Here is a 12,142-nt window from a genome sequence, read left to right on the forward strand (position 1 = left end):
GGTCAGTGACCCCCACAAGATGGTAAAAGATGGAGAACATCTCACTTTAAAATAGGGCGCTACTTGCACCATGGGTCTCGGGAGGGGGGTTGGAGCGCGATTGGCACATCCTAAGAAAAAGTACAGAGTCGAAATGTCAGCATAACCCATACAACACACAGGCACTTAGCTTTGTTAGTCGTGGTGATCGTTCCGCTGTTGATATAAACTCACGCCCTCAGCGCTCTCAGCCCGCTTTCAAACCTACTGCAACCCTCTAGACCGGACCCCGACGATGGAGAGCGGGGCCGGTGAATGGGTATAAGAGCGCTTTGTTTACGCGCTCGATTCCGGGTTTGGGCGTGCCTCGCTACTCTCGCGATGGGCGTATCCTTGTGAGAGCGAGGCTTGAAGCGCACATGCCCACTCAACAGAAGGCGTGTTGATGATCGGATCGAGGCTTGGAGCGGGGAGCCTATCCTCGCGCTGGGCCTTAGGGGGGTGTGTGAGCATGCTCAAGGTTGTCATGGCACCCAAAGGAGCTTTGTCTCTAGGAACAGGGTGCGAGTGATTAACAGTTTCGATTGGCAGGTATTTCGTTTATAATCAATAACTTTAGAGATTTGTTGGACTTATTAGACCAATGGGTTTAACAAAAAGTCATAAGGGACACTGAGAGTGCACATATTTGGCTAAAAAAGAGAGAGACAGTTATGAATTTGTGCACCTGGATTGAACTGTGGACTTAGATGTAGGAGCACACAGATTCTAAATAGACTGTTACAAAGTTTTTCAGCAGATCAGTTTTGTATGAATTCAGACAGCCAGCTGGAGCTAAAGAGTTCATGTTAGGACTGTATGCCAAGGGATATCGTCGTTGAGCCCATTTACATTTGTCCCCAGGCGATATACCCAACGCTGTTCCTTTTCGAACAGTCTATTCTGTACATTCCTTGTACCATCAATCGCTTCAATGACAGTCCATGTCATGTCATTGGTGGTATGATTCTTTTCAAGGAAATGTCGGCTCAGCTTGGTGGTTACCTTCTTGCACCTTATGTTACTTCGGTGTTCGCATATCCTTTGTTTCACCTTTCTAGTAGTCATGCCTTGTCAGGCTTTTTGGATTGAGCAAATTGCTCTCCCATTTTAAGCACTTTTTTCACTTTTCCTTTTCACTTTCACGTCCCCAGGTCAGGGTGGACTATTAGAGTGTCCATACCGCCGGGGTTATAGTCCTGAAGAATGCCATGGTGAATATATACCACAAAGGCAGAAACATGTTGACTGATTTTAACAAATTTGTGGTATTTAGCTGAATTTAAATTAGATCCTAATAACCTTGGCTTTTAAATTCAGACACATATTACCACTTACACGTGTCTTAGGGATCACTTATTAAAGTTTTTTTCGATACCCTATTAGTCACTTTTAATTTGAGAACCTTCACAACACTTCCTCCCCACACAACCAGCTCCGCAGTCTTTCTGGCGTCGCAGCACACCGAAGAGACACTCGGCCTCTTCGGTGGGGCCCGATGATGAAGCATGACACTGACTAGGTCGGTGTGTGAGGGCTTTCCTACTCAAATAGAGTGACTGTGATCCCACTCAACTAGAGTGACTGTGATCATCAATATCTTGCTTATCTTTTTTGCTCCACGTCTATGGCAGCCGTGAGCTTGACCAGTTTAGACCTCTCTTACTTTGTTGTTGGATATATAACCGGGGATTAAGAGAGTGTCTTTGGAATCTCCCTATCTCTCTCTTTGTTGTTACATATTATAGCAGCGCACAGCTGTGAGAGCTTTCTTTTACTGTGAGCAAGACAACAAGAGCCTCCTTTGTTGCTTGGTCTTTTAACTAACATCTCACTATGGCGAACCTGGGTTTGACATACTCTGAGGCAGAAATCGAGGAGTTGATGTCAGATGCCGCAGTCTTTGCGGACCCTCACATATCACAGGCGATAGCAAACACCGCTGAATGGGACAGTTTGTCAGAAAAAAAGAAAGAGCACATCCGCACCGTCCTTCATGGCACAATCATGAAGGGTTATTTAACAACCAATACAGCACCGAAAGGACTTTTGGTGACCAATGCCCCTCGCATCTTTTTGAATGATGCTACCTTCAGGAAGGACTGGGCCGCAATCGCATGGCACTGCACACGCGATTGGATGGTCCTGATAATAAAAACAGCCTTGAGACTCTCGGAATCCATCATGATAGAAATCAGGGAAACCGAGACTCACTTTAAAGCCACTATCACCGGCTATAAAAAACGACTAGACGAACTTAACAAGGAGATGAGCGAATACAAGGACAACCTAATGCAATCAAAGGTGACAAAACTCCAAAAAGACCAAAAGAAATTTGAAATGGAGAAAGTATATCCTTACTCTGCAGCCTCATTCACCCCACCAGCACGTAATACCAGCAACCCAGACTACTCAGATGATGATTCATCGAACAGCAGTGGGTCTAGTAACAACTCCTTCAAACAAAACAAAAGAAGGGGCAATCGTGGTAATAGAACCAACAGAAGTGGACATGGGAATCAAGGCAATCACCAGCAATGGTACCCCCCACAAATGGGAATGGGCACCAACCCATATGCTTTCCACCAGCCACCTTTTCCCTTTATGGGCTGGAACCCAGGCTTCATGCCCCCGGCCAACTACCAACAACAGTATAGACAACCTTTTTTAGAGAGCGGCCGGAGAGGCCGAGGCAAGAGGAGAGGGAACACCAGAGTAACCTGGCAGGAAGAAGACCCAGTAGCGAACCACACCCGGAGCAACCAGCAGCCGGGTCCGAGCGGAGTCTAAGTCTAGTGACGAACCTATCCACTAGAGTACTCACTCCTGTGGAGATTAAAGTTTTGGAGAAGGGGCTGGGTTTTGTCCCCACGGCCAAACCCGATAAATTCAGAATGCACTGCGAACTAGCAGGGTTCTTTCGCAAGTTGAAACTGAAGGCTTTTTTTGATGACAAAATAGACCCACTGGAATCAGTGAGGAAAGGTGACACAGGTCTAAGACCTAACTCCACCTTCATTCCACCCTCACACACAATACCGGCAGCCATCACGGCTTTTGAGCAAGCAGTATTTAAGGACCTAGAACATTGCGAGAACCCGAAAACATTCGGGAATTTCAGTACTGCTGAATTTGAAGCATTACAACAACTAAAAAACGATACCTCCATAACAATTAAACCCGCGGACAAGGGCGGAGGCATCGTCATCCAAGACACAACCACGTATGAGACCACCTGCAAAAATCTACTCAGTGACGTCAGAAATTATACGCCACTGGCAGTGGATCCAACCCCAGATCTTGCTAAAAGAATTAGCTCAATGGTGAAACAAGCAGAGGACCAAGACCAGATCTCCAAGAATGAAGCCGCATTTTTGATCAATACAAGTAGCGTAATACCCTACTTCTACACTTTGCCAAAAATGCATAAAAACAAACTCCCTCCACCTGGACGCCCAATCGTCTCAGGCATAGGGTCACTTTTGGAACCGCTTTCACAATTTTGTGATTATTTTCTAAAACCTTTAGTCCAGTCCACACCGACTTACCTGAAGGACACCAAGAGCCTGCTACGACTGCTGACAGAAATAAACTTTCCTGAAAATTCTATTACCCTTGTAACACTAGATGTGGAAAGCCTCTATACTAGTATTCCGCAGGATGACACAATCGAGGTCCTTAAAAAGGCCCTTGACTCAATCGACTGGGAATTCCGGACCCCAAAGAAATTCATCATCGACTGTGCCACACTAGCACTAAAAGAAAACTTTTTCTCATTTAAAAACAAACTGTACCTACAATGCTCTGGGACTTCCATGGGCAGCACCTTCGCGCCGAGCGTGGCGGGGCTGTATGTGGCAGACTTTGAGGCCAAACATATCCTACCACCAACCGCTAATTTTTCTTCGTCAATGCTTTTGTGGAAACGCTACATTGACGATATCCTACTCATTTGGAATGGTAGTGATAATGGCTTGCAAGACTTCCTCTCTTGGATTAATACCTTAGACCCAAACCTGAGATTTACTAACACCACAAGCAAGAAAGAAATTGTATTCTTAGATGTGGTTATCTCAATCAGCGGTACGACACTGGCTACAAAGACCCACAATAAACCTACTGCCAAAAATAATCTATTACAATTTAACAGTTTCCATCCGCGCCCGTTGAAAGAAAATTTACCGTACGGGCAATTTCTCAGGCTGCGGAGGAACTGCAGCACAACCACAGACTTCAAACTTCAATCAGCTGATTTGACCGAAAAACTGAAATATAGAGGCTATCCAAACTCCACACTAAACAAGGGTTTTAAAAGAGCAAAAAATCAGCCAAGGGAAGCTCTCCTTGAAGAAAGAACTAACAACTCAGATCAGATCCCACTTACCTGTGTCACGACATTCAGCAGCCTCTCTAACACCATGAAAAAGAGTATAAATAAACATTGGAGCATTATAAAAACCTTTAAGAAGGATTGGGAAAAACCCCTTTTTTCCTTTAAAAAGGGACGCAGCCTAAAAGATACGCTGGTCCACACACGCCCGAAAGAGGATCCACCAAATATTACACCATCAGTAACAACAGCGTGGGGACTCCCCAAAATCACCGGGCACTATCCCTGCTCGGATTGTAGTGTTTGTCATCTAACACAACCCACAAAAACCTTGACACTGGAAGAAGGAAGAATATGGACGCAACGGGTCCATACAAACTGCAACTCATGCAATGTGGTCTATCTGATCACATGTTCTTGTAACCTTCGGTATGTCGGCATGACTACTAGAAAGGTGAAACAAAGGATATGCGAACACCGAAGTAACATAAGGTGCAAGAAGGTAACCACCAAGCTGAGCCGACATTTCCTTGAAAAGAATCATACCACCAATGACATGACATGGACTGTCATTGAAGCGATTGATGGTACAAGGAATGTACAGAATAGACTGTTCGAAAAGGAACAGCGTTGGGTATATCGCCTGGGGACAAATGTAAATGGGCTCAACGACGATATCCCTTGGAATACAGTCCTAACATGAACTCTTTAGCTCCAGCTGGCTGTCTGAATTCATACAAAACTGATCTGCTGAAAAACTTTGTAACAGTCTATTTAGAATCTGTGTGCTCCTACATCTAAGTCCACAGTTCAATCCAGGTGCACAAATTCATAACTGTCTCTCTCTTTTTTAGCCAAATATGTGCACTCTCAGTGTCCCTTATGACTTTTTGTTAAACCCATTGGTCTAATAAGTCCAACAAATCTCTAAAGTTATTGATTATAAACGAAATACCTGCCAATCGAAACTGTTAATCACTCGCACCCTGTTCCTAGAGACAAAGCTCCTTTGGGTGCCATGACAACCTTGAGCATGCTCACACACCCCCCTAAGGCCCAGCGCGAGGATAGGCTCCCCGCTCCAAGCCTCGATCCGATCATCAACACGCCTTCTGTTGAGTGGGCATGTGCGCTTCAAGCCTCGCTCTCACAAGGATACGCCCATCGCGAGAGTAGCGAGGCACGCCCAAACCCGGAATCGAGCGCGTAAACAAAGCGCTCTTATACCCATTCACCGGCCCCGCTCTCCATCGTCGGGGTCCGGTCTAGAGGGTTGCAGTAGGTTTGAAAGCGGGCTGAGAGCGCTGAGGGCGTGAGTTTATATCAACAGCGGAACGATCACCACGACTAACAAAGCTAAGTGCCTGTGTGTTGTATGGGTTATGCTGACATTTCGACTCTGTACTTTTTCTTAGGATGTGCCAATCGCGCTCCAACCCCCCTCCCGAGACCCATGGTGCAAGTAGCGCCCTATTTTAAAGTGAGATGTTCTCCATCTTTTACCATCTTGTGGGGGTCACTGACCATTTGGTCATATTGATCCCTTCGCTTGGAGAATTCACATCGCGTTTTTATCCCTTTCACTACAATAGTAGTTTTTAAACCACCTCTAGCACTTCACCTCTTAGCAAATACAATCTCCCCTAAGGGCTACTTGGATGGTGCTAAAGTTAGTTTTTACTGTGTGCACACAAAGGTTTGCCACCATCTTAGGAGCACTACGATAAGTCTACGCTGACATATACTAATTGTATGTATGTCTTTATATGTTTGTTTGTATATCTTTCCCTACAGGTGCTGAGATACCCCGAATTTTGGGGCTTTTTGGATTGAGCAAATTGCTCTCCCATTTTAAGCACTTTTTTCACTTTTCCTTTTCACTTTCACGTCCCCAGGTCAGGGTGGACTATTAGAGTGTCCATACCGCCGGGGTTATAGTCCTGAAGAATGCCATGGTGAATATATACCACAAAGGCAGAAACATGTTGACTGATTTTAACAAATTTGTGGTATTTAGCTGAATTTAAATTAGATCCTAATAACCTTGGCTTTTAAATTCAGACACATATTACCACTTACACGTGTCTTAGGGATCACTTATTAAAGTTTTTTTCGATACCCTATTAGTCACTTTTAATTTGAGAACCTTCACAACACTTCCTCCCCACACAACCAGCTCCGCAGTCTTTCTGGCGTCGCAGCACACCGAAGAGACACTCGGCCTCTTCGGTGGGGCCCGATGATGAAGCATGACACTGACTAGGTCGGTGTGTGAGGGCTTTCCTACTCAAATAGAGTGACTGTGATCCCACTCAACTAGAGTGACTGTGATCATCAATATCTTGCTTATCTTTTTTGCTCCACGTCTATGGCAGCCGTGAGCTTGACCAGTTTAGACCTCTCTTACTTTGTTGTTGGATATATAACCGGGGATTAAGAGAGTGTCTTTGGAATCTCCCTATCTCTCTCTTTGTTGTTACATACATGCAAATTAGTCTGTTCCTGTCCCAGTGCATGATGGGAACAGGGCAAACCAAACTACCAGGCCAATTCTTATACTTGGAAGGAAACAAGCTTCCGGGGACCGGTTTCTGGCATTTTGGCCATCGTCGGCCCGGCTTGCTTGAATCCTGATGGTGCAATGAGCAAGGGACTCACGTCTGAGTATATTCTTCCACACATAGTGTGGACAAAATCGATTTTGGAAAAGGGGGTGGTGATGGACAGAGTTTCTGAATGATGCAGAATACTCTTACCCAGTCAAGAGATCAGGGCTTGATCCATCACTGTTTTTTAGCTCACTGCATCATCCCAGCTCAGAACCTGGCTACATGCAAATTAGTCTGTTCCTGTCCCAGTGCATGATGGGAACAGGGCAAACCAAACTACTAAGCCAATTCTTATACTGGGAAGGAAATAAGCTTCCGGGGGCCGGTTTCTGGCCTTTCAGCCGTCGTCGGCCCGGCTTGCTTGAATCCTGATGGTGCAATGAGCAAGGGACTCACGTCTGAGTATACCCTCCCACACATAGTGTGGACAAAATCGATTTACTCGGGTTACTCAGACGTGAGTCCCTTGCTCATTGCACCATCAGGATTCAAGCAAGCCGGGCCGACGACGGCTGAAATGCCAGAAACCAGTCCCCGGTAGCTTGTTTCCTTCCCAGTATAAGAATTGGCTTGGCAGTTTGGTTTGCCCTGTTCCCATCATGCACTGGGACAGGAACAGACTAATTTGCATGTAGCCAGGTTCTGAGCTGGAATGGTGCAGTGAGCTAAAAAACGGTGATGGATCAAGCCCTGATCTCTTGACTGGGTAAGAGTATTCTGCATCATTCAGAAACTCTGTCCATCACCACCCCCTTTTCCAAAATCGATTTTGTCCACACTATGTGTGGGAGGGTATACTCAGACGTGAGTCCCTTGCTCATTGCACCATCAGGATTCAAGCAAGCCGGGCTGACGACGGCTGAAATGCCAGAAACCGGTCCCCGGAAGCTTGTTTCCTTCCCAGTATAAGAATTGGCTTGGCAGTTTGGTTTGCCCTGTTCCCATCATGCACTGGGACAGGAACAGACTAATTTGCATGTAGCCAGGTTCTGAGCTGGGATGGTGCAGTGAGCTAAAAAACGGTGATGGATCAAGCCCTGATCTCTTGACTGGGTAAGAGTATTCTGCATCATTCAGAAACTCTGTCCATCACCACCCCCTTTTCCAAAATCGATTTTGTCCACACTATGTGTGGGAGGGTATACTCAGACGTGAGTCCCTTGCTCATTGCACCATCAGGATTCAAGCAAGCCGGGCCGACGACGGCTGAAATGCCAGAAACCGGTCCCCGGAAGCTTGGTCCCTTCCCAGTATAAGAATTGGCTTGGTAGTTTGGTTTGCCCTGTTCCCATCATGCACTGGGACAGGAACAGACTAATTTGCATGTAGCCAGGTTCTGAGCTGGGATGGTGCAGTGAGCTAAAAAACGGTGATGGATCAAGCCCTGATTTCTTGACTGGGTAAGAGTATTCTGCATCATTCAGAAACTCTGCCCATCACCACCCCCTTTTCCAAAATCGATTTTGTCCACACTATGTGTGGGAGGGTATACTCAGACATGAGTCCCTTGCTCATTGCACCATCAGGATTCAAGCAAGCCGGGCTGACGACGGCTGAAATGCCTGAAACCGGTCCCCGGAAGCTTGTTTCCTTCCCAGTATTAGAATTGGCTTGGCAGTTTGGTTTGCCCTGTTCCCATCATGCACTGGGACAGGAACAGACTAATTTGCATGTAGCCAGGTTCTGAGCTGGGATGGTGCAGTGAGCTAAAAAACGGTGCATGATGGGAACAGGGCAAACCAAACTGCCAAACCAATTCTTATACTGGGAAGGAAACAAGCTTCCGGGGACCGGCTTCTGGCATTTCAGCCGTCGTCAGCCCGGCTTGCTTGAATCCTGATGGTGCAATGAGCAAGGGACTCACGTCTGAGTATACCCTCCCACACATAGTGTGGACAAAATCGATTTTGGAAAAGGGGGTGGTGATGGACAGAGTTTCTGAATGATGCAGAATACTCTTACCCAGTCAAGAAATCAGGGCTTGATCCATCACCGTTTTTTAGCTCACTGCACCATCCCAGCTCAGAACCTGGCTACATGCAAATTAGTCTGTTCCTGTCCCAGTGCATGATGGGAACAGGGCAAACCAAACTACCAAGCCAATTCTTATATTGGGAAGGGACCAAGCTTCCGGGGACCGGTTTCTGGCATTTCAGCCGTCGTCGGCCCGGCTTGCTTGAATCCTGATGGTGCAATGAGCAAGGGACTCATGTCTGAGTATACCCTCCCACACATAGTGTGGACAAAATCGATTTTGGAAAAGGGGGTGGTGATGGACAGAGTTTCTGAATGATGCAGAATACTCTTACCCAGTCAAGAGATCAGGGCTTGATCCATCGCCGTTTTTTAGCTCACTGCACCATCCCAGCTCAGAACCTGGCTACATGCAAATTAGTCTGTTCCTGTCCCAGTGCATGATGGGAACCGGGCAAACCAAACTGCCAAGCCAATTCTTATACTGGGAAGGAAACAAGCTTCCGGGGACCGGTTTCTGGCATTTCAGCCGTCGTCAGCCCGGCTTGCTTGAATCCTGATGGTGCAATGAGCAAGGGACTCACGTCTGAGTATACCCTCCCACACATAGTGTGGACAAAATCGATTTTGGAAAAGGGGGTGGTGATGGACAGAGTTTCTGAATGATGCAGAATACTCTTACCCAGTCAAGAAATCAGGGCTTGATCCATCACCGTTTTTTAGCTCACTGCACCATCCCAGCTCAGAACCTGGCTACATGCAAATTAGTCTGTTCCTGTCCCAGTGCATGATGGGAACAGGGCAAACCAAACTACCAAGCCAAATCTTATATTGGGAAGGGACCAAGCTTCCGGGGACCGGTTTCTGGCATTTCAGCCATCGTCGGCCCGGCTTGCTTGAATCCTGATGGTGCAATGAGCAAGGGACTCACGTCTGAGTATACCCTCCCACACATAGTGTGGACAAAATCGATTTACTCGGGTTACTCAGACGTGAGTCCCTTGCTCATTGCACCATCAGGATTCAAGCAAGCCGGGCCGACGACGGCTGAAATGCCAGAAACCGGTCCCCGGTAGCTTGTTTCCTTCCCAGTATAAGAATTGGCTTGGCAGTTTGGTTTGCCCTGTTCCCATCATGCACTGGGACAGGAACAGACTAATTTGCATGTAGCCAGGTTCGGAGCTGGGATGGTGCAGTGAGCTAAAAAACGGTGATGGATCAAGCCCTGATCTCTTGACTGGGTAAGAGTATTCTGCATCATTCAGAAACTCTGTCCATCACCACCCCCTTTTCCAAAATCGATTTTGTCCACACTATGTGTGGGAGGGTATACTCAGACGTGAGTCCCTTGCTCATTGCACCATCAGGATTCAAGCAAGCCGGGCTGACGACGGCTGAAATGCCAGAAACCGGTCCCCGGAAGCTTGTTTCCTTCCCAGTATAAGAATTGGCTTGGCAGTTTGGTTTGCCCTGTTCCCATCATGCACTGGGACAGGAACAGACTAATTTGCATGTAGCCAGGTTCTGAGCTGGGATGGTGCAGTGAGCTAAAAAACGGTGATGGATCAAGCCCTGATCTCTTGACTGGGTAAGAGTATTCTGCATCATTCAGAAACTCTGTCCATCACCACCCCCTTTTCCAAAATCGATTTTGTCCACACTATGTGTGGGAGGGTATACTCAGACGTGAGTCCCTTGCTCATTGCACCATCAGGATTCAAGCAAGCCGGGCCGACGATGGCTGAAATGCCAGAAACCGGTCCCCGGAAGCTTGGTCCCTTCCCAGTATAAGAATTGGCTTGGTAGTTTGGTTTGCCCTGTTCCCATCATGCACTGGGACAGGAACAGACTAATTTGCATGTAGCCAGGTTCTGAGCTGGGATGGTGCAGTGAGCTAAAAAACGGTGATGGATCAAGCCCTGATTTCTTGACTGGCTAAGAGTATTCTGCATCATTCAGAAACTCTGCCCATCACCACCCCCTTTTCCAAAATCGATTTTGTCCACACTATGTGTGGGAGGGTATACTCAGAAGTGAGTCCCTTGCTCATTGCACCATCAGGATTCAAGCAAGCCGGGCTGACGACGGCTGAAATGCCTGAAACCGGTCCCCGGAAGCTTGTTTCCTTCCCAGTATTAGAATTGGCTTGGCAGTTTGGTTTGCCCTGTTCCCATCATGCACTGGGACAGGAACAGACTCATTTGCATGTAGCCAGGTTCTGAGCTGGGATGGTGCAGTGAGCTAAAAAACGGTGATGGATCAAGCCCTGATCTCTTGACTGGGTAAGAGTATTCTGCATCATTCAGAAACTCTGTCCATCACCACCCACTTTTCCAAAATCGATTTTGTCCACACTATGTGTGGGATGGTATACTCAGACGTGAGTCCCTTGCTCATTGCACTATCAGGATTCAAGCAAGCCGGGCCGACGACGGCTGAAATGCCAGAAACCGGTCCCCGGAAGCTTGTTTCCTTCCCAGTATAAGAATTGGCTTGGTAGTTTGGTTTGCCCTGTTCCCATCATGCACTGGGACAGGAACAGACTAATTTGCATGTACCCAGGTTCTGAGCTGGGATGGTGCAGTGAGCTAAAAAACGGTGATGGATCAAGCCCTGATCTCTTGACTGGGTAAGAGTATTCTGCATCATTCAGAAACTCTGTCCATCACCACCCCCTTTTCCAAAATCGATTTTGTCCACACTATGTGTGGGAGGGTATACTCAGACGTGAGTCCCTTGCTCATTGCACCATCAGGATTCAAGCAAGCCGGGCCGACGACGGCCGAAATGCCAGAAACCGGTCCCCAGAAGCTTGTTTCCTTCCCAGTATAAGAATTGGCCTGGTAGTTTGTTTTGCCCTGTTCCCATCATGCACTGGGACAGGAACAGACTAATTTGCATGTAGCCAGGTTCTGAGCTGGGATGGTGCAGTGAGCTAAAAAACGGTGCATGATGGGAACAGGGCAAACCAAACTGCCAAGCCAATTCTTATACTGGGAAGGAAACAAGCTTCCGGGGACCGGTTTCTGGCATTTCAGCCGTCGTCAGCCCGGCTTGCTTGAATCCTGATGGTGCAATGAGCAAGGGACTCACGTCTGAGTATACCCTCCCACACATAGTGTGGACAAAATCGATTTTGGAAAAGGGGGTGGTGATGGACAGAGTTTCTGAATGATGCAGAATACTCTTACCCAGTCAAGAAATCAGGGCT

Source organism: Lissotriton vulgaris, chromosome 4_1 (genome assembly GCF_964263255.1).
Source record: "Lissotriton vulgaris chromosome 4_1, aLisVul1.2, whole genome shotgun sequence".
Taxonomy (NCBI): Eukaryota; Metazoa; Chordata; class Amphibia; order Caudata; family Salamandridae; genus Lissotriton; species Lissotriton vulgaris.